Source organism: Rhineura floridana, chromosome 5, assembly GCF_030035675.1.
Source record: "Rhineura floridana isolate rRhiFlo1 chromosome 5, rRhiFlo1.hap2, whole genome shotgun sequence".
Classification (NCBI taxonomy): Eukaryota; Metazoa; Chordata; class Lepidosauria; order Squamata; family Rhineuridae; genus Rhineura; species Rhineura floridana.
The window spans coordinates 5,447,724-5,470,649 of NC_084484.1; the positions used below are offsets into that span (position 1 = coordinate 5,447,724).

General features: G+C 40.2%; 1 long non-coding RNA gene across 1 annotated transcript in view; it reads left to right on the top strand.

The window, feature by feature from the left end:
* The window catches only part of LOC133385767 (uncharacterized), a 35,740-nt gene extending 13,019 nt beyond the window's left edge, over window positions 1-22,721 (top strand). The window contains exons 2-3 of the long non-coding RNA XR_009762940.1: window positions 20,405-20,509; window positions 22,651-22,721. This is a non-coding gene — a long non-coding RNA (uncharacterized LOC133385767). The remainder of the gene's footprint in view (window positions 1-20,404; window positions 20,510-22,650) is intronic.
* The last annotated feature ends 205 nt before the right edge of the window (window positions 22,722-22,926 follow it).

The window sequence follows — 22,926 nt, forward strand, 5'->3', positions numbered from 1 at the left end:
ATCTAAACCAGCTTGGGCTTTATGGGAAATAGAACCAAAGTGGCCTTTATTTGACTTTTGATATAAAATGTCGGTTTATTTCCTGGTGACCTGACCCTTACCTACATTCCAGTGGCTCGCATAATAAAAGCCGGTTTAAGCTGGAAACTTCCCTACTATGCATTTCTGTATCTCATGGCCTTGCTTATTGCTGCTAATGTGCCTTACATAGAAATGTCAAATGCTGTTCCATTGCCCCTCATATCCTTGAGTTGTACTACTCCCTTTTGATATGTAAGTAAGAATGATGCCATGTCTGTTTGGTTTAGGGGGCGCCCGGTTGCAACTGGGCCTCTTCTCATCTGCCTTTGTCTGTTCCTGCATAGTGCTTATCTCAAGGACATGCAAAATATGAGGACAAAGAGTCTAAGAGATAGTCTTGATGTTTCCACTTTGTCCTTCCCCCTGTACCCCTTTACCTCCTTACATATGCCCTAAAGCTATGGCAGTTAGCAATTGTTTCTTTTATATTTTATGACGTGAACCCAATATTGTAAACTTCGGGGTAAGCCTATATAAACCCTTGACCACCAATAAACGAGGTTCCCATGCTCGCCTGCTTCGGCTTGTAAGTATTGGGTCCCCTTTGCAAAGGCTTTGTTTCGTGTTATTTTGATCTCTGATAGTGGGTTCATTTGCACTCAGCTCCGCACTCTTCCCGGGTGTAATAAGCGAGTTGGGGAGACAGGGTGGCTTGCGTGTTGGGTTTGGACCTAACAATTGGGGGCTCGTCCGGGATCCCTTGTGCGGACCCCCTTTTTGCCATTGCACCCCTTAATTTGATAACAGGCGCCACGAGAGAATTTTCTCGGTTATCAATAAAAGCGGGCGGCTTTGACATTTTGGGGATAAAGCACAGTTGAGGAAAACCCGCTATCAGACGTCATGGGAAATAAAGGGAGTGTGCCGGTAAAGGAATAATGTGTATGCTGTGGCAAGAGGAGGACTTGCCTGTGCGTAAGAGAGGCCTGAAAAAGAGAAAGATGATTGAGCTCTGTGCGGTAGCGAGACCGCGGGTAACTGCAGTATTGGCACCGGGTGAACGGTAGCCAAAGAGTGGCTCCTTTAAACCCGTTCCTTTAAGAGGAGTAGGGGAGCGGATTGAGGTAAAACATTCAGATTAATTGCATTTCTGGCTCCTATGGCAGATGGGAGTGCAGAGATTGCAGGGTTTTTACAATGCTGAAAGACAGATCTTTGACCGGTGAGGCCCCCCCTCCAAGTTATTTTTCTGAGGATGACTCAGATAGAAGAATGATTTTAAGTCGTTCTATTATGCTTTCCGCGCCAGCGCCGCCTTCCAGCCCCGAAGGCGGGGCTCCTCGGCCGGCGCGGAAACAAGTCTCTTCCGATTCAAGTGCTGAGACGGAAGAGAAGGATCCAGGAGAGGGGCCCTCAGGGGGGAACGGTCACGCGCTTGCGAAAAGGAGAAAAAGAGAAAAAGAGAAACGGTTATTGACTAAGGAAACGCCATTGATTGTGCGAGACCAGCCGTACCTGGACGCCCAGGGACGGGTCAGACTCCTAGGTGTGTAAGGCTTGTGTTTTCCCGGGAAGTAAGAACGTAAGAATGGTAATAGGAAGGATTTGCATAAAAGAAATGTGTATGAGTTGGGTACCCAAGTGAGAGGTTGTATGCGTATAGCTTTTTTTGAGTGTATGTATGAAAGTTTTTCTGTGGGTTTGCTTTCAAGGGAACTTTCCTTCCATTACTGTCGTTCATAAATCATGCTGATTTTACCTTTTCCTCTTTTAACTGCTTGGATCAGCTGCGCTGCCCACCTGTTCTCTTAGTAGTTCCTAGCATTTTTTTTTATAGAAAGTATAGGATTTGAACTAAGCGATTCCTTTTAGAATGTTGGGGTTTCTTTTTCTTTTGTTCCTGTACTGGGTTAACTCCTTCTTCCCTTCCTCCTTATTTGATATGAATTTAGATTATTAAGGCTTTTTTTGTGTTTGTCTGTCTTGCTTGCTACAGATTACTTGTGTGCATCTTCCTTCCTGATGTAATGTTTTATATCTTCCTTATCTCAGTCCTTGCCATTGAGGAACGTTTTATTTCTTTGGAGCTCCCTTCCTTTTCAAGCTTCTTAAAATTGTTTTCTCCAGTCTGTTTAAACAGTGGGATGATTGTTTTCTCTGCAGCAGTTTTATGCTTTAAGTCTAACGTGATCCCTATGGTTTACTATGTTTTATATAAAGACGGATTGGCTGTGTTTTCCTAATTATTGTGCTGTCTGTTATGTGATTGTAACTTATTAAATATAATTTCTTATTTCAGCCCTTGCCGTTTGACATTAATCCCAATAGCAGATGTTCACAGAGGGGGGGATATTTGTCTAGAATAAGTTTTGCTTTTCATTATTTGTCAGTTATTTCTTATCTTGTAAATGTTACGTTTCTTTTGACGTGGTTCTGTTTTTTTTGTTTGTTTGTTTGTTTGTTTTGTTACTGCATGTTGAGCCAGAATTACAGAAAAGGGAAAGAGATTGGTTCCCCCCCCCTTGTTCTCTAGATCTAGCACAAACGTATTAAGCATACATCTTGAAATCAGGGGAAGATACTAGAGTTCCTTTTGTTTAGATTAGACCTGAACCTTTGGCTGTTGCTTGTAGATAAAAGCCTGGCACAGTTAGTTTTTCTGTCAGTGGTCAAAGGGGCAAAAATAACAAAATTACTTTTGAAACTACTCTACCCATTTACCTGTATATAAAGGGAGGCAATTGTAAGTGCCAACTAAATTTGTATGTAGTGCCTTGTGGGTAGAAATGTTTTCCTCCCCCCATACACTTTGACAGGGAAGAGATACCCATGAATTAGAAAGGTTGTAAGTAAAATGAAGGATTCTAGGAAATAAGTTATTTTGATGGTAGAGGAAGAATAGTTTGAGAAATAGTTATTGATGGTAATAAGAAAAGGGAAAAATGACAGGAAAAGGGAAAAATGACAGGAAACAACAAAATGTTGTATGTGGGTTTTTTTCTCTCTCTTCTTCATCATTGTTGCTAGATTGTGGATTAGAACCTATACCTGTTTAAACTTTTGAACTTGAGTAAAATATATATATATATATATATATTTGGAAGTCAACAACAAAACTTCTTGAAGGTTCTTTCTTCCATAAGGAAAATAAAACCTCTTCTTGAGGTACTCGATCCCAGGTAATTGTTTTAAATTTGTCTGTGAAATGTATGATTTGCCCATTTCCTAGATAGGCAAAACTGAGGCCACCTTGCTGTTTAAACCTAATGTGATGCCCTCTTGTGACTAGGTAAATTCATTAGCAAAAGGGGACCAAAATGCAGAGCTTCCAGCCACAGTAATTGTCTGCCTCATATTAGAATTCACATTGGGAATCAATATTACTTTGCTTCCAAAACAGAAACTCATCCCCAGTTGCTCTTTGACTGAAGATGGACCCGGACTTTCAACAGGAAAATGCTTTCCTCATTGTCATACCTTGTGCATATAAATCACACTATTACTAATGAACTTTTTTCTTTTAAAATGATGTTCACAATTATAACGCATGTTAGTGCATTTATTCCTTGACAGGCACTTAGAGCAACTGCTCTACATACAGGATGAGCACCATTGGAACACCCTGCTGATTTGGAACAGAACTTAATCTATTTGTGCCACGAACATCTCTTTGTTTTGCATTCATAGCAAGAGGTATAAATCCTTTTTCTCTGCTTTCCGTGGCTACTTTTCATGAGCAAGGCTCTACATAGCCAGAGGATGGGGAAACTCAGGAGTTTAGAATATGTTGTACTGTTGTGTGTTTTGTCTGTCTGTTGCAAAAACAATATTTTGGTTTTGTCCACTTTGATCAGAAGTCTCATCTGTGGCCATGGATGTTTTATTTTTATATTTTCCTTCCTGTACTGAAGTGTTTTCTCCCCAAGGAACATTTTCCTTTTGCGTGTGTATCACAGAAGATTTTTATTTTGAGACATTTTGGACTCTATCTTTGAAGTGCTCCAGGACCAGAACACGATATGCAACTGGCATGCTATTTTCCTGTATTGCTGCAATAACAGCATAGAGGCCTGCTTCATTCTACCTAACCACAGAACTATTTTGGGGCCTATTTTGGCCAGCAACCTGAAATGGGCACCTTGTGCAAGTTTGCAATCTTTTCATACAGTCCTTTCTCTGCCTAGCATCAGCAAAAGACACACATGTTCAGTGGAAGCTGTAACTGAACATGAACAGGAACAGGATGAACTTTGTGCAAGCCATCCCACAGTGTGTTTATTTGTTTTATTTACTTGTTTTCTTTGTAATATTTCCATTGTAATATTGAATGTAACTGTTTATGCATTGTCCTTTAAGAATGTGTTGTTGTTATTGTTTTCCCTCCATAATTTATATGTTATGGCTGTTTTGTTCTTTAGATGTTTTTACTTTTCAAATCCTTCTGAGTGATTCTGTAATAGGGGTTTACTGAATTTGGCTACTTCAGATGTGAGGTTCATCAATGTGAAGTTTTGACCCATTTGTTTATTTTCTCACTCTGTCATTACAATGGCTAGGAATAGGTAACAATTAATGTGAATGGATGTCAACACCATAAGAATCTAGGAAGATGATAGTTTGGAATTCCATCAAGATTGCTTTTCTCTCAAAATGATTAATGTATCTTATGGCTTTTTCATGCTAAGAAATGAATTAAGTTCAACTATTGTATATTCTGGACATGGGTGCATGTGCCTTAGAACATTTTGTGATTATGATGTTATTGATAAGTACTATACACAACCTATGCTAACATTTCAATAGATGCCTTTGTGGTATTAAGGAAATGGTAGGATGTGATTTTCCATTTAAAGTCCCTATATGGATCATCCAGAGAATATTAGTTAATCCAGATTTGTTTCAACACCTCAAACCCATCACATTAGGTTATGACCTAGCTGATCTTCAGACACTACTTTCTCATCCTATGTACAGAAACAATTAGAAGCAGTTAAACAAATGGGGGAGCAAGTACACTCTAGATAGCACATGATTGCCATACAGTCATTTACATTATAGATAAGCACTCACAGATATAGTAACATGGATGCATTTGGAATTCCCTGTTTGGCTGGGATAAGGATGCCAAAGAAGGTTTAACCCTTATAATGCACCCCATTGTGGTGATTTGAATTCTGATCTTTGTCTAATTAGCCCTTGTAATGTGTATCCATCTCATATGGCACAGTCACACCCTGGAAGTCAGTATTGGAGCCAGGGGGCAGAACGGTGCTTGCTAATATGTGAAAGGTCATCTGTGTACATCTGCCTTTCACATAAAAGGAGGGAGTGGTACGGCTTGGCTAACCCCGTTTTGGTTCAAGTGGAATCTAGGAGGTGCAAAAGCCAAGAGCTTTAACTTCCACCCCAACTCACACATACCCCCACGGCTGGTAATGCGTTCCAGAGGTTTTGTGCATAGAAAAACAAGGGCAGAGTTAAACGCTGTCGCATAAATGTTATCTTAATCCTTGGCGGATACACCCCCATCCACAGGGAATCCCATTACTCGTTAGAAATAGCATTAGTTTTCCTTTTTTCTTGACTAGAAGCACACATATCGGAAAATATATACAGACATAGGGGGTCTTCTTATATTGAGACCCCCCCACTGGCCTGGACTTTACAGGAGACAGGGACAACCAAAACAAGGAACACACACTTCACCACATGGATAAGTGGGAGTTCCCTTTGTTACTTAAGGAGTACAGTCTCCTTTGCTTCCTGCTACAGCTTAAAGGAGGTAGAGGAGGGCTGGGTGATAAGAGGTTTAGTAAGAGGTGAGGTCTGTGTGACCAATACATGTGATATACCCACTTGAAAATGGCAATTGGACTTTGAAGAATGGGACATAAAACAGTGGGTAAGGTAATATTACTGTTGAGATGGTAGCATTTGTTGCATTTGATTTTCCTTTGGTCACTGACTTGTTCTTTTCCTATGGGGCTTAACGGGTCGCCAAATGCCTGCTGGCCCTTGGTGGCTCTGTGAATTTTGGTCTAGCTGGCAGAAGATATTGTTTTATGTGATTATAGTAATAGTTTTTTTTATTATTATTATTACTGGATGTTGTTACTTGCAATGTATTTCTAATGTTATTCAGTTAATGTCTATAGGTCTCTGAGTTTAGTTTTAGGGACCAAAACCAAGCAAACGGGCCATTCTAGTAGTATCAAAAGGTCCAGTCATACTTGACAGTTCCTTGGTTGATGTACTGAAAAGGAAGTTGAGCAGACTGACGCAAGATTGTGTTTTATGTTGTAATAGTTATAGTATTATTAATAGCTGTTTGTTGCTGTATACAATGCATCCCAAATTTAATCCAGCTTGCTTCCGCCTGCCTGCATAGGCTGATTTCTTCATTTTCTCGAAAGCCTCAATCTGCTATTCCAAATTTAATGCAATTGGCCTCAGTCTGTATAAACAAGCTCACACTGTCATTTTTCCGAAAACCGCAACCAACTTACATGGAAATGGCTTTGAGACCGATTTGGCAACCCAAGCAAGGTAATACAGCTACCTGAGAGACTAGTTAGTCTCTCAGGGCTGAAAGGGGGGACTGTTGGGGTTAAATTGAAATCCCCAGTGCTTGTAAAACTATAGTTCACTTGTCCTATCTAAACCAGCTTGGGCTTTATGGGAAATAGAACCAAAGTGGCCTTTATTTGACTTTTGATATAAAATGTCGGTTTATTTCCTGGTGACCTGACCCTTACCTACATTCCAGTGGCTCGCATAATAAAAGCCGGTTTAAGCTGGAAACTTCCCTACTATGCATTTCTGTATCTCATGGCCTTGCTTATTGCTGCTAATGTGCCTTACATAGAAATGTCAAATGCTGTTCCATTGCCCCTCATATCCTTGAGTTGTACTACTCCCTTTTGATATGTAAGTAAGAATGATGCCATGTCTGTTTGGTTTAGGGGGCGCCCGGTTGCAACTGGGCCTCTTCTCATCTGCCTTTGTCTGTTCCTGCATAGTGCTTATCTCAAGGACATGCAAAATATGAGGACAAAGAGTCTAAGAGATAGTCTTGATGTTTCCACTTTGTCCTTCCCCCTGTACCCCTTTACCTCCTTACATATGCCCTAAAGCTATGGCAGTTAGCAATTGTTTCTTTTATATTTTATGACGTGAACCCAATATTGTAAACTTCGGGGTAAGCCTATATAAACCCTTGACCACCAATAAACGAGGTTCCCATGCTCGCCTGCTTCGGCTTGTAAGTATTGGGTCCCCTTTGCAAAGGCTTTGTTTCGTGTTATTTTGATCTCTGATAGTGGGTTCATTTGCACTCAGCTCCGCACTCTTCCCGGGTGTAATAAGCGAGTTGGGGAGACAGGGTGGCTTGCGTGTTGGGTTTGGACCTAACAGCATGATGCTGCCACCACCATACTTCACTGTAGGGATGGTGTGTCTTGAGGCATGGGCAGTGTTAGGTTTGTGCCACACATAGTGCTTTGAGTTTTGGCCAAAATGCTCTATCTTGGTCTCATCTGACCACAAAACCTTTTCCCACATTGCACCTGGGGCACTCTCATGCTTTCTGGCAAACTGCAGACATGCTTTCAGATGGTACTTTTTGAGTAACGGCTTCTTTCTTGCCACCTTCCCATACAGGCCAGTGCTACGCAGAGCTCTTGATATGGTTGACTGGTGCACCATTACTCCACTCCCAGCCACTGAACTCTGTAGCTCCTTCAAAGTGATTGTTGGCCTCTCTGTGGCTTCTCTCACAAGTCTTCTTGTTCAAGCGCTGAGTTTTGAGGGATGGCCTTTTCTTGGCAGTGCCTGGGTGGTGTCATACAGCTACCACTTCCTGATTATTGATCCAACTGTGCTCACTGGGATATCCAAACACTTGGATATTATTTTGTACCCTTTTCCTATGCATTTGTATTACATTATCTCTCACTTCTGTAGAGTGCTCTTTGGTCTTCATTTTCCTTCAGATCCACAGCCTGACCAATGATCTTTCAACAGTGGGGTTTTTATCCTGACAATGTGACAGCAACTTTAATGGTTCACAGGTGGAGGCCAATGATAAGGTCATTGTGTCTTTGATAGGGCCATTTCTTTCATCTGTGTAAACTGGGAGCCTCCACAGCACAGGGGCGGAATACTTATGCAAGCTACATGTTTCTGTTTTTTATGTTTCTTGCAAACAGTTCTCAACAGAAAACCAATGTCACCTTATAATAACTGATTTTGAGTTTCAGTGTTTTAAAATAAAATATACAGAATGAAATTACAATGTACCATTTGTAATTCAGTAATATGAGAGCATTGCTCAGGGATCTGATTACTTTTGCAAGGCACTGTATATTTCCTACTACAAAAGATATTAAAGTAAATTGCAATTGGAGCTCCATGTCATTGGGAATGCAGAATTATATAATACATGGAAGCTTGTGCTTCCTCTATGCAGGTGTATGTGCAAAATGCCCTTTCCACTCATGGATACCTCTTCACATGATTAATTGTGAAGAGGGTTCTTGTCTGCATGAAATTTAAAAGCATAGCTGCCTGAGATCTGAACAAAGAACAGATTTCTGCTCTCCCTATTGAGAAGAGGCTTTTTTAAAAAAAAAAAAATCTGTTATCTGTCCTATGGTCCCTATTTTGAGGGAATGTTGGGGTTCTCTTTTAAAAATATCATTAATATATGCACACATACACTAGAGTTCTTCAGGTTTTAAGGTCAAGAGTCTGTAATTTCCCTTTACAATAAAAGCTGCTGGAGTTTGTGTGTTCTCTAGCTGTTAGAGCATTAAATAATATTCCCAGTTTCAGGACTAGAATTATTGGCAGATCATTTTGCAGATGCTGGTGAATCTATTTATGAATTGTTCTGTAATAATTAATGTTTTAACTGAAAGCAAGGAGTTTCCTAAATGTATAGGCACTTGAAAGTGATACTTAGATATTTTTATGATCTGGAAGGGACTTCAAGAGACTCCATCAGCAGCAAACATCATATTATTAAATTTGACATCAATTATGATAGTTGTAAAATACATTTGTATTTGTTGTATTGAAGAATGAAAAGTCCATTAAGACTGATGCCTTTAAGAAGCTAGCACCCTACTTATTTCATGGCTTATGACAGCTTTCATCCTTGTCATATTAAAAGTTGAGAAATTGCAGTAATGTAATCTGATTGTTGCAGGCAAGCAAAAATATTGATGAGACAACTTAAAAATAGGGATATCCTAAACGAATTCTGAAGCAAGTCACAAATAATCTTAACAAACTCAAAATGAATAAGAAAAGTTAAAATAAGACAGTGGCTTCATTTTCATCTGATGGATACAATAGAAAGATTCAACAGGCGATACTGAAATATTTGCTGTCAGGAGTTCTTAGAGATAAGGAAAATATTTTATATATATATATATATAAACTCACTTCTAACTTGAGAGATATGTTGGTTGGTACACAACAATGTAAGGAAACATAATGAACTGATGGACAATTTTTCATGTAGGCATTGCAATGGTATGATAGAGGTAATGTAAATTGAGCAGTTAATATGCATAGCAAGTAGCTATTGTGCACATTCCCCAGGCCTCATGGAGAAGGTGCACATAATCTCTCAATGAAGAGAGAAGTATGCACATTTCCTGGTCAATATATATAATCTCTAACAGGCCTTGGTGAATGTGCATATACTGACTGAATTTTCTAAATCCTTTGGTCATTATACATTATGCATGATCTCTAACAGGCTTTGGGATATGTGCATATCTCAACTGCATGTTGTATATTCTCTGGGCAATATGCACATTCTCTGGTCAGTATGTACAATCTCCAAGAAACATGCCCCTATTTTCTATCTCTAGTTCAGAAGTGTGCAGTCTGGTCTACTGCCTCATCTTTTGTGGCCTACAGCATACCCTCCCACTGATCAGCTCAGCAGTAGGAAGCAAAGGGGGAACTCAAGATAAAGATTTTTTTCCCTGCAGTCCAGGCTCCTTTCCCCCACTCCAGTACCGCCACTAGGCACCGGGAAGCGGGGCAGTTGCCCCAGGCCCCGCGCTTTGGAGGGCCGCCGCGCTTGGCGATCTGCTGCATATCACACATATCTCACAGCGAAGCTGTCTGTGTTGCCGCACCCCATTCCCTATGCAGCTCCTCCACAGGCGCTCCCAACTGCAACGAGCCAATCTCTCCTCCTCCTCACTTCCCCACCCGCATGAGCAAATGACTACAGAGCTCCACGCAACCTAGCCTGCTACCTCCCTCCTCCCTTCTTCTTTCGCCTGGTATCAAGTCCAAATGTGGGGAAAGTGCTGCGCGCCCTCTCGATCACCCTGATAGTTCCCTAAGGCACAGCAGGGAAGGAGGAGCTCGTTAGGGAACAAGTTAGGCTGAGTGTGCAAGCAGGAAGGCAGTTGAGAAATGGGGAAGACAGGTGCTGAGCTGAGGGGTTGATGCTGAGCTATTCCAGGCTGAGGAAAGTCGGGGAAGCCAAGCCGCACAACACGGGGCTAAATTAGCACATAATGGAGGTGGACGGGCGCCAAACGAGCGTGGCCTATGAGGAGTCCAGCTCCATGTAGCTTCTCCTGGCACGCTGTCTGACTCAGTTTCGTATCACCAACGTGTGGTACATGAGGAAAGACACTGAGGTTTTCTTTGCTAGCAGGCATGTCGACGCTGGAGAGGGCAGAGAGGTGAGGAAGAGGGTTGGCGACTAGTCGCCAGAATTATTAGAGTCTCCTGGCTAGTTGCCAGAAGGATCTGCAGCCAACGGGGGAAATGTTTTCGTTGTCATCGCCCTAATATATATAAGGGTCATTTGAAACACAACTGTACTCTTCAGAAGAAACACACTAGAGACGTCCAATTTAAGACCGTTTTTGAAAAGCTGCTAACCCTCGAAGAATAACAGCACTTAAGATATGCTTAGGGGCACTGTTTGCTAAGGGTTTGCATGTGTGTTCTATATCTGTTTTTCTTTAGAAATGAAAGGTGCTTTGCTCTTAATCTCTTTCTGTGCACACTTTTATTCTGGTGGTAGAAATGCACTCAGCTTAAAGTTCCAGCACTGTCTGCTCCACAGCTAATTACAAAAGTTGAAGCCCTCTGGTGCAAGACAAGTAATAGACTATAGAGTTATATTTATTTATTAAATTTATATCCTGCCCTTCCTTCCAAAGGAGCTCTGGGCAGCAAATACATCCCTGAGAAAGCAATATATAATTAAAAACAAAATAAAAAACGTATTAAAAACCTCTGAAAACAATCACATAAGAGCTGAATGGGATATAACATTGCAATGTTTAAACCTGATTTCTAAGGTTCATGATTCATTTCCAAATCTCACTATTGTTTTAAGAATTTTATTGACAATTCCTGTTACCACTGCATCAGCAGAGCGAAGTTTCTCTAAACTGAAATTATTGAAAAATTATTTAAGAACTACGATGTCTCAAGAAAGGTTGTCTAATTTGACTTTATTATCAATAGAACATAAATTGTGTGAAAATCTAGATTTTGACCAGTTGATTAATGATTTTGCAGGAGTGAAAGCAAGGAAAATAAATTTTTGAGAATAAATATATAGTTTCTTATATTTGTATTATTTTTATTTTAATCCGAATGTAATTGCCCGTCAACAAAGCAGCCAGACATTTACAGAAATGATTAAATTCTGTCACCCTTGATATTTAAAACAATGGTTCTGCACAAAGTGTTTTCAATTGTTTAGTCAGGAAGATAAAGATGGGAAAATATGCCTAGAAACAGACTGCCATATCTAGCAGATATCGACAAAGGGAAGACAGATGTCGACAGACCAGTGGAGAAATGGATATGTATGGAACAGGTTGACTAGAGGCCTATTCCCTGAAGTGAAGGTAATCATATTTGTATTTAATAGGTCGTTAGCCTCATATGTAAATTAAATATTATAATTACATATATTCATAAATAAAGTATCTATCTATCTATCTATCTATCTATCTATCTATCTATCTATCTATATATAATAGAGAGATAGAGAGAGAATGTGGGGGGGGCCCAACTATGCTTTTGCCCCGGGACCTGCACATGCTAAGGGCAGGCCTGCCCCACTCTCAGCTATTCTCCTGAGCAGCATGGGGGAGGTTGCAAGGAGAGGAGAGTTTTAAACTGTTCCTTCCCTTCTCCTCTCCCCCTCCCCTGTATTCTTTGAAAATGTTGTTACCCATTGGTCTCAATTAAGAACTAAATTGGATTCCTCTGTTGTGATTTCTTTGTGGCACTTTGGAGGCACCCAGAGGCACCCCCTCTAGGATGCATACCTTAATGTGGTGAGGGGGTTTGAGAGTGTTGAAGAAGCTGAGAGCAATGCAGTCAGGAGTCTAGACCAAGAGGCTAGACTCTTAGCAGGGGCACCCAAGGTGGAATGGTCAAAGCTGAGACACCAGACTAAGATGCATCCAAACTCAGAGGAAGGCAATGGTAAATCACCTCTGAATATCTCTTACCATGAAAACCCTATGATCAGAGTATCCAAAATGCAACACAAGATAGTGCTGGAAGATGAGACCCCCCAGGTCAGAAGGCACTCACTGAGCTACTGGAGAAGAACAAAGGATAAGTACGAGTAGCGCTGTGACTAATGACGCAGCTCGGTCAAAGCCAAAAGGAAGCCCAGAGGCTGATGCGCACAGATGTGAAAGGAGAGTTCGGAGTTGTATGACGCGCACAATAGGAACATGGAATGTGAGAAGCATGAACCAGGGAAAGTTAGAAATTGTCAAACAAGAAATGGAATGTATCAACATTACAATACTTGGCGTGAGTGAATTAAAATGGACGGGAATGGGACATTTTCAATCAGGCAACTACAAAATATTTTATGCAGGAAATAAGAAATTAAGAAATGGGGTTGCTTTACTAGTGAGAAGTAACGTAGCAAAAGCAATTAAGAGCTATAACGCAAGGTCTGAGCGAGTGATATCAATGAGATTTAACAGGAAACCTATTAACATAACCATCATCCAAGTCTACGCTCCAACAGCAAATGCAGAAGAGGAATTAGAGAGATTTTACGCAGAAGTACAGGAAGAAATTGATCACACACCAAAACAAGATGTGCTGATAATCACAGTAAGAGAAAAAGTAGAGAACACAGAAGAACTAGGAATTGTGGGGAAATGGGGCTTAGGAGATAGGAATGAAGGAGAAAGACTTACTGAATTCTGTGAAGTCAATAATTTGTTTCTTGCAAACACATTTTTTGAGCAATCGAAAAGATTACTGTACACGTGGACATCACCAAATGGTCAATATAGGAATCAAATTGATTATATAATTGGTAGCAGAAGATGGAGAAGTTCCATACTTTCTGCGAAAACAAGACCAGGAGCAGACTGCGGTACAGATCATGAACTGGTCATAAAGCTAAAGAAGAACAACAAAGCAATCATAATGCCAAAATACAATTTAAATAACATCCCAGAAGAATATAAAGAACAAATAAGGTACAGATTTGAGTCTTTCAACTTAGTTGACAGATAACCAGAACTATGGAGTGAAGTCAAAAGACGACTGTACACGTGGACATCACCAAATGGTCAATATAGGAATCAAATTGATTATATGACTGGTAGCAGAAGATGGAGAAGTTCCAAGACCAGGATCAGGCTGCGGTACAGATCATGAACTGGTCATATCAAAAATCAGAGTAAAGCTGAAGAACAACAACAAAGCAATCATAATGCCAAAATACAAAGATCAAATAAGTAACAGTTTTGAGGCTTTAAACTTAGTTGACAGAGAACCAGAAGAATTATGGAATGAAATCAAAGACATTATCAGGGAAGAATGCAAAAAGACAATACCTCTCCTTTTCATCTTCTTCAGGTGAGGCTGTCAAGGTGCTGAACTGGTGCCTGGCTGCGACAATGGACTGGATGAGGGCTAATAAACTGAGGCTCAATCCAGACAAGACTGAGATGCTGCTAGTGGGTGGTTCTTCTGACCGGATGGTGGATGTCCAACCTGTCCTGGATGGGATTGCACTCCCCCTGAAGGAGCAAGTTTGTAGCTTGGGGGTTCTCCTAGAATCATCTCTGTCACTTGAGGCTCAGGTAGCCTCAGTGGCACAGAGTGCCTTCTACCAACTTCGGTTGGTGGCCCAACTACATCCCTATCTGGACAGGGATAACCTGGTTTCAGTTGTCCATGCTCTGGTAACCTCTAAATTAGATTACTGCAATGCACTCTACGTGGGGCTGCCTTCGAAGATGGTTCGGAAACTGCAGCTTGTGCAAAATGCAGCGGCCAGATTGGTAACAGGGACCAGATGGTCCGAACATATAAAACCGATTCTGACCCGCTTGCACTGGCTGCCTTTATGTTTCCGAGCTCGATTCAAGGTGCTGGTATTGACCTATAAAGCCTTACACGGCTTGGGACCACAATACCTGATGGAATGCCTCTCCAGATACGAACCCACCCGTACGCTACGTTCAAGATCAAAGGCCCTCCTCCGGGTGTCTACTCCGACGGAAGCTTGGTGAATGGCAACAAGAGAGAGGGCCTTCTCAGTGGTGGCCCCCAAATTATGGAATGATTGATCTGACGAGGTGCGCCTGGCACCAACACTGTTATCTGTTCGGTGCCACTTTCCTCTTCTTCCAGGCATTTTAGCATGTGTTCTATATTGTTTTAAATTTTTAAATTGTGTTTTAAATTGTTTTTAAAAGATGTATTTTAAATTGTATTTGTTTTTAGTTATTGTAAACCACCCAGAGAGCTTCGGCTATGGGGCGGCATACAAGTTTAATAAATAAATAAATAAAAAGAGAGAAAGACCTCAATGGATGACTGAGGAAACACTTAAAATGGTTAAAGAGAGAAGGAAAGCAAAAGCAAAAGGAGATAGAAACACGGTTAGAACCCAAAATGCAACAATACAACAACTAGTACTTTGGGACAAAGAGAACTATTACAATACTTATTGTATAGAAACAGGACAACAAAAAAGGGTAGAACAAGAGTCCTATTCCAAAAGTTTAGAGAAATGAAAGGGAAATTTAAACAATCAACAGGGGGACACACTCACTGACCGAGATGAAATAAAAGGAAGATGGAAGCAATACAGTGAAGAACTCTATAAAAGAGATGCAAGGATGACAGATTCATTCATGGAGGAACCATATGATGAAGAACCAGAAATTTTAGAATGTGAGGTGAAAGCTGCTCTTAAAATACTTGGAAGAAACAAATCACCAGGAACAGATGGCAATAGAGTTGCTACAAGCTACTGAGATGGAATCTGTCCAAATTTTGACAACAATCTGTCAAGAAATATGGAAAACTAAATAATGGCCCACAGACTGGAAGTGTTCAATTTACATTCGAATTCCAAAGAAAGGAGATCCCAAGGAATGCAGTAATAATCGAACTATTTCCTTAATATCCCATGCAAGTAAAGTAATGCTCAAGATTCTACAACAAAGGCTCTTACCATATATGGAGCGAGAAATGCCAGACGTCCAAGCTGGATTTAGAAAGGGAAGAGGTACCAGAGATCATATTGCAAAAATACAGTGGATAATAGAACAGACCAAAGAATTTCAGAGGGAAATCACCCTGTGCTTTATAGACTATAGCAAAGCCTTTGACTGTGTAGATCATGAGAAACTGTGGAATGCTTTAAAAGAAATGGGGGTGCCACAGCATCTGATTGTCCTGATCCGCAACCTATACTCTGCACAAGAGGCTACTGTAAGGACAGAATATGGAGAAACCGATTGGTTCCCCATCGGAAAGGGTGTGAGACAGGGGTGTATTTTATCACCTTATTTGTTTAATCTATATGCAGAACATGTCATACGGAAAGTGGGATTGGACCAAAATGAAGGCGATGTGAAAATTGGAGGGATAAATATCAATAATTTAAGATACGCAGACAATACCATACTGCTAGCAGAAACCAGTAATGATTTGAAACCAATGCTGATGAAAATTAAAGAGGAAAGCACAAAAGCAGGACTACAGCTGAATGTCAAAAAGACTAAAGTAATGACAACAGAAGATTTATGTAACTTTAAAGTTGACAACGAGGACATTGAACTTGTCAAGGATCATCAATACCTTGGCACAGTCATTAACCAAAATAGAGACAATAGTAAAGAAATCAGAAGATGGCTAGGACTGGGGAGGATAGCTATGAGAGAACTAGAAAAGGTCCTCAAATGCAAAAATGTATCACTGAACACTAAAGTCAGGATCATTCATACCATGGTATTCCCGATCTCTATGTATGGATGTGAAAGTTGGACAGTGAAAAAAGTGGATAAGAGAAAAATCAACTCATTGGGAATGTGGTGTTGGAGGAGAACTTTGTTCATACCATGGACTGCAAAAAAGACAAATAATTGGGTGTTAGAACAAATTAAACCAGATCTATCACTAGAAGCTAAAATGATGAAACTGAGGTTATCATACTTTGGACACATCATGAGAAGACATGATTCAGTAGAAAAGACAATAATGCTTGGAAAAACAGAAGGGAGTAGAAAAAGAGGAAGGCCAAACAAGAGATGGATTGATTCCATAAAGGAAGCCACAGACCTGAACTTTTAAGATTTGACAAGGGTGGTTCATGACAGATGCTATTGGAGGTCACTGATTCATAGGGTCGCCATAAGTCGTGATCGACTTGAAGGCACATAACAACAACAGTTGTGATTTCTTTGTGGCACTTTGGACTCTGTTCATCTGTTTAACCATCAGATAACCATCTGTGTTATATATTTGTTTGGTGCCTACTGAATACCTTCCTCTTTCAACAAGCCTTTTAAGTAGAGACTTTATCCTAGTCTGTGTCTGTGTTGGAATTGATTTTTAAGATGTTTTTAAAGATGTTTTGTTTTAATATTTTTAAAAAGATGTTTTAATATATCTTAAAATCTGTTTTAAGATGTTTTAGAGTGTTTTTAGTGTTTTGTTTGCCATCCTGGGCTCCTTCTCAGAGGAAGGGTGGGGTATAAATTTAAGTAATAATGATAATTAATAATAATAAGAATAATTTCAGTTTTGTTGTTTGTCAGTCTAGCTACTGTGATTGCATAATTTATACTATGTATGTACAGCAGTTCACCCAAGGGCCCCAGAACAGGAAACATAAAAAGTTAAAAGTATATCAAATTACAGGACCTCAAATCAACCACAATATTACAAAAACAAAAATCAGCAGAATATAAAAACAGCAGAGGTAGTAGAATTAGCTAAAACATCATCTCATCCCACTCCTCCAAAAGACGGAGCAAAAAAGCTCCATCTTGACCTGCCAACAAAGCTGTACAATGTCCAATAGCAATTTTTAAAAATTTCCTCCCAAACTCTCAAAGCCACACACTCTTTCCTGTCCCCACACATTTTAAACTTCCATTTGAAGTTTCAGTTGCTCCAGGGAACATTTCTGTCCATCTCCTGTTCTCTGGCCAATCAGGTTTCTGCAGCACTCAGGTAATCCTAATCCAAAAGTATACTGTGGCAAAGAGGTCCCTCACACATGTCTCTGGGCAGAAGAACAATGTGCAATTTGAATATTAGAAGGACTGCTGGCTTTTCAGCACCAGTTGTGCCAGTTCCCACTCTCTCCTGTTGTCATGAGGGCAATCCAGACAGACTACATTGACTGGGGAGGAGTGAGGATCTTCCAAACCTTTCAGAATCATAATCTGTTCTGAGCATGCTCAGAGCTGTTTCCTGGAACGCCACACCACAGAGCATGTTTCTTGAAGCTAACGCCTCAGGGCTGTTTGGATACCTGATCAGCATTGCTGTTTGTTTATTTTTATTTCACTGACATACCTATTTGTGTGAGGGAGCACCACTGTACATACTGTGAATCTTTTCTTTGTAAAAAAATATATTTTTTACATATACCCTCATTAAAAGCTGGTGTAATTAATAGGATAATTGTGAAAAGGATAAATGCCTTTATTCAAAGGCATGCTGGGACCTGTATTTCTTTGTTGCCAGCAATGGATGCTGTGAGCATGGCATCTTTTGATATAGGTACATCATGGTGATAATAGTTTAAAGCTAAAGCTCTGATTCAGAAATACAGTCTGAAAAGGGGTATATGTATGCTTACAGCTTGATTTGACCTGGGATTACTTATTGTGTGAGTCTACCAAGTGCTATTGCCAGTTTTGATATGGGGAGAATGAGTGCAGAACAATATTGTGTGGTGACTGCAAGATGTACTCCTTACACAAAGGACACCCATTTTATTTGGAACAAACTGGAACATATATTAGGTATGAGAAAAGCCCACCAGTAATTAACTACTACTGCTTCAGGGCCTAGGCTAAAGAAGAAAATAGTTTACATATTCACCAGAGATTTGGAGTCTGGAGCAAAAAGATAAATTCATATTTGTTTGTTTTAATGGTCACACAAAAATAATAATTGGTAAGTCTTGAGAAGATTAGTTTTGAGGTCTCGGATTTGTGAAGGTAGATGTTTTCAACTAGTGATAATTGATTAAAAAATTTTCCAGGACAGTTGTTTACAAAAGAGGTTTGAACTGAATTGTTTTACCCTCCTCCTATGACGTTATCTGCAAGTGTCAAAGCTTATTGGTGAGCATCAGCTTGCTTTCCATGTTTTTAAAATTCTAAAATACGTTTGTTTTTATTTTTTACAAACTTGTCGTATTTAGTTTCTTTGATGTTATATTGGGCTACTGATTAAGACCTTTGTGTCAAAATACATTTGGCTTATATTGAAATATACTACATAACCCACTAATTGTTAGTGAAACATTTGTATATATAATTATTTTATTGTAATAAAGTATTTTGCATTTTTAACACTTTAAAATGTTGTGTCTCCCCCTTTCCTGACAAGGGGCATCTCAGTCATCTGGCTGTGACTTCTGATTGGCAAGAGACCCTTTGTGACCTTCCTGCCATTATTCAGCAGGAAATTTGTATTGAGATGTCTGTAATGCCTCAAATTAACTAATGCCCAAAGTCCCCTTTGCCTAGCCTTCTCATTAATCACCCTTTGTGTTAGAGCTAGTACCCATGAAGCTTCTTTCATATATCTTACCTTTGGCCATCCCTTCATTGCTTGAGGGTAAACCCATTTTTCTAGATGTTTATAGATTACAAGATTCTTGACTCTTGTTATCTGTCATCCAGGCAAATTGGCCACCAAATAATTCATTCCTAGCCCCTGCCAGAACTCCAGGACTCAGCTTTAACTGTGCATACACAAGTCGCCAGGAAATGTAGAATGTTCTGCTTTACTCATGACGAGGGATGGTCACATCTGTCAATTTTTTGTTGCCTCAGTTCCTCATTTTTTCAGTCTTAAATTCACATTTCTGCAACAGTTTGCAATTTTTTTAAAAAAAAATCCTTATGAAAACTTGTAGGCATTTTAATGCAAATTTCTTCTAATAAGAACACTTTTTGTATGCAGTTTTGACAAATATACACATTTTTGTGAGCAGTTTTCCCTAATAATGCATGTTTGTGTATTTTCACTAATATATGTATTTATATGCACATTTTACCTTTATATGCATTTTTATACACATTGTTTGGCTGGAGAATTGCATTGCAAAATTCAGAAAAGTGCGACTTTCAAATGGCTTTGTTGTGGTTCACACATTGTTACAGAAAGTGCAGATTTGGTAAGTTCACTTTTATATGTGAACTGAATGGAATTTCTCCCCCATCCTTACTCATGACAGGTAATTATTAGTGTCTTGCTCCTCCTTCTTAACTCAACTTTTGTAATTTCCCTAAATTTGCTATTTCTGACCCCTCACATCAAACCCGTCATATGAAATATTTTAGATAACCACACATCATGACCCAACAAAATTTCTTTTTCAAGTGATAGCACTGAAGTGCTCTTAACTCAATAGTGCTCTTAACTGATGAGATATTTCCTTTCTCACACAAAAGTCCCATAGAATATGCACATACCAAAATGGAGTGTACAATCGTTATTACACATGTGATAATAAATGTATGCCATCTTGAGCTCCTTGGAGGAAAGGTGGGTTATAAATGTAATAATAAAATAAATAATAAAATAAAATAAACATTACCTGTGTGCAGCTCTGTCACTATGTCCTGTGCCATACAGCAGGATCTGCTTTTCCATAGGCTGAATGGTAGAATCACACTGGCATAACAAATGATGGGTTTCTGTCCACAACAATGCCACCCCACCTTGGAACCAAGCAACATTTTAGTAGGAAAGGAATCCCCTTGCTTGTTCCATTCATTTAGTTCTTCTATACAGACATTATAAACCCATGCTCCTTCATGGCCTTGCTACTTGAGGGTCTATTCCCTTCCACTCTTCTTCACAGAGCCTTGTTGGGGGAAGTAGCCATCTTTGCACCCCAGACAACCATAATGCTCAAGAGGAGGACTGGGACAACTTACATCTGCAGTGCTGAGCTGGTGAATGGATGGTGAGAGAGATACTATGTGTCTGGAAGTGTGACTAGCAGGGCCTGGTGCCCACTGGGACTGGTAGGGTGGAAGGTAGGAAGACCAACAGTAGGTGGAGCCAGAGCGAGTGGGCTGTATTCAACTAAATCTTTGCATTAGCACAACAGGATTTCTCTTCTTCCCTTCTCCTCCCCCCCTGCTGCCACCAATCTAGTCAGGAGGATTGGGGAAAACCCAGAACAGATTTAGAGGGTGTGCGGGGGGCGAAGAGGGGAAGAATGTTCTATAGCACTAACTCCCTGCACTAACAAGTATAAAATTATGCATATTGGAGCAAAAAATCTGAATTTCACATATACACTCATGGGGTCTGAACTGGCGGTGACCAACCAGGAGAGAGACCTCGGGGTTGTAGTGGACAGCACGATGAAAATGTCGACCCAGTGTGTGGCAGCTGTGAAAAAGGCAAATTCCATGCTAGCGATAATTAGGAAAGGTATTGAAAATAAAACAGCCAATATCATAATGCCGTTGTATAAATCTATGGCGCGGCCGTATTTGGAATACTGTGTACAGTTCTGGTCGCCTCACCTCAAAAAGGATATTATAGAGTTGGAAAAGGTTCAGAAGAGGGCAACCAGAATGATCAAGGGGATGGAGCGACTCCCTTATGAGGAAAGGTTGCAGCATTTGGGGCTTTTTAGTTTAGAGAAAAGGCGGGTCAGAGGAGACATGATAGAAGTGTATAAAATTATGCATGGCATTGAGAAACTGGATAGAGAAAAGTTCTTCTCCCTCTCTCATAATACTAGAACTCGTGGACATTCAAAGAAGCTGAATGTTGGAAGATTCAGGACAGACAAAAGGAAGTACTTCTTTACTCAGCGCGTAGTTAAACTATGGAATTTGCTCCCACAAGATGCAGTAATGGCCACCAGCTTGGATGGCTTTAAAAGAAGATTAGACCAATTCATGGAGGACAGGGCTATCAATGGCTACTAGCCGTGATGGCTGTGCTGTGCCACCCTAGTCAGAGGCAGCATGCTTCTGAAAACCAGTTGCCAGAAGCCTCAGGAGGGGAGAGTGTTCTTGCACTTGGGTCCTGCTTGCGGGCTTCCCCCAGGCACCTGGTTGGCCACTGTGAGGACAGGATGTTAGACTAGATGGGCCACTGGCCTGATCCAGCAGGCTCTTCTTATGTTCTTAACAGAACATTCACCTTAGCACTACTTGGAATACAACCCAATGAGAGGCAGATCCAACTAATTCTAGCTTTGTTCCCATCCTCCTCCCTGCTGAGTTTTACAAGGGCAACTGTGTGTTTAAGGAGGAGGAAGCTGATAAGCAGCTCCTCTTAAGAACACAGGAAGCTACCTTATGCTGAGTCAAACCATGAATCTATCCAGCCCAGAATTGTCAACACTGACTGGCAGCAGTTTCTCCAGGGTTTCAGGCAGGGGTCTCTTCAGCCTTACCTGGAGATGCCGAGGACTGAACCAGGGACCAACTGCATGCCCAGAGTGCTCTACCACTGAGCTACAGCCCATTTGCTGGCAGGTGGGGACTGGCTGAGGGCACACTTAGGTTGATGGGGCAGTGCCCCATTTACCCTAATGCAGTGGTTCCCAAACTTTACATCCCATGGACCACTTGAAAATTGCTGAGGATCTTGGCAGACCACTTAATAAATTATCTGCTATAGCAATTGCCACATGCTATGCTAGATATTGTGTGATTTTTCATTGGATTTTTACAGACACACCTCAGGCCACCTGAATGAAATTTGCGGACTACATGGGGTTCCATAGACCACAGTTTGGGATCCCCTGCCCTAATACACCAGCCTCTACTGGTGAATAGTGTGTTTTATATTGGCTGGGAGTTTGGATCATGCTAATTTTGTTCTGATATTAGTTATATAGATATGGATATTGTGTACTTATGTATTTGGATTTTTCATAATATAAATAATCTAAAATTGTGGTTATTGTATATCTACAAATTTTGACGTTTCTTATTGTAAATAAGTGACTGCAAAGGAACTACACAAATAAAATTTTTATATGTAGATAGCTAAGGGCCTTCAAATACAATCCATATATTTGTTTGTTTGTTTGCTTGTTCATTTGCTTAATTTATATACTGCTTTGTATTTCAACAGAAATCTCCAAGCGGTTTACAAATCCCAATGAGAAGGAATTAATGCAAGAATCAAGATAAGAAATAGAATACTAGAATATATTCCTATGTCTAAAATGCATTAAACAAATTGGAGTAGGCACAATGGCCATTTCTGCCTTGCTTTGTAATTATCATCTAGCCCGGGGGAGAGAGAGATGCTTTGGTACCCACATCTGCAGAATGGTATGTGTTATGTAGGTGAGGTATGTGGCCTAAACTGGCTTGATGTGTAGCAAAAAAAAAAAAAAAAAAAAGC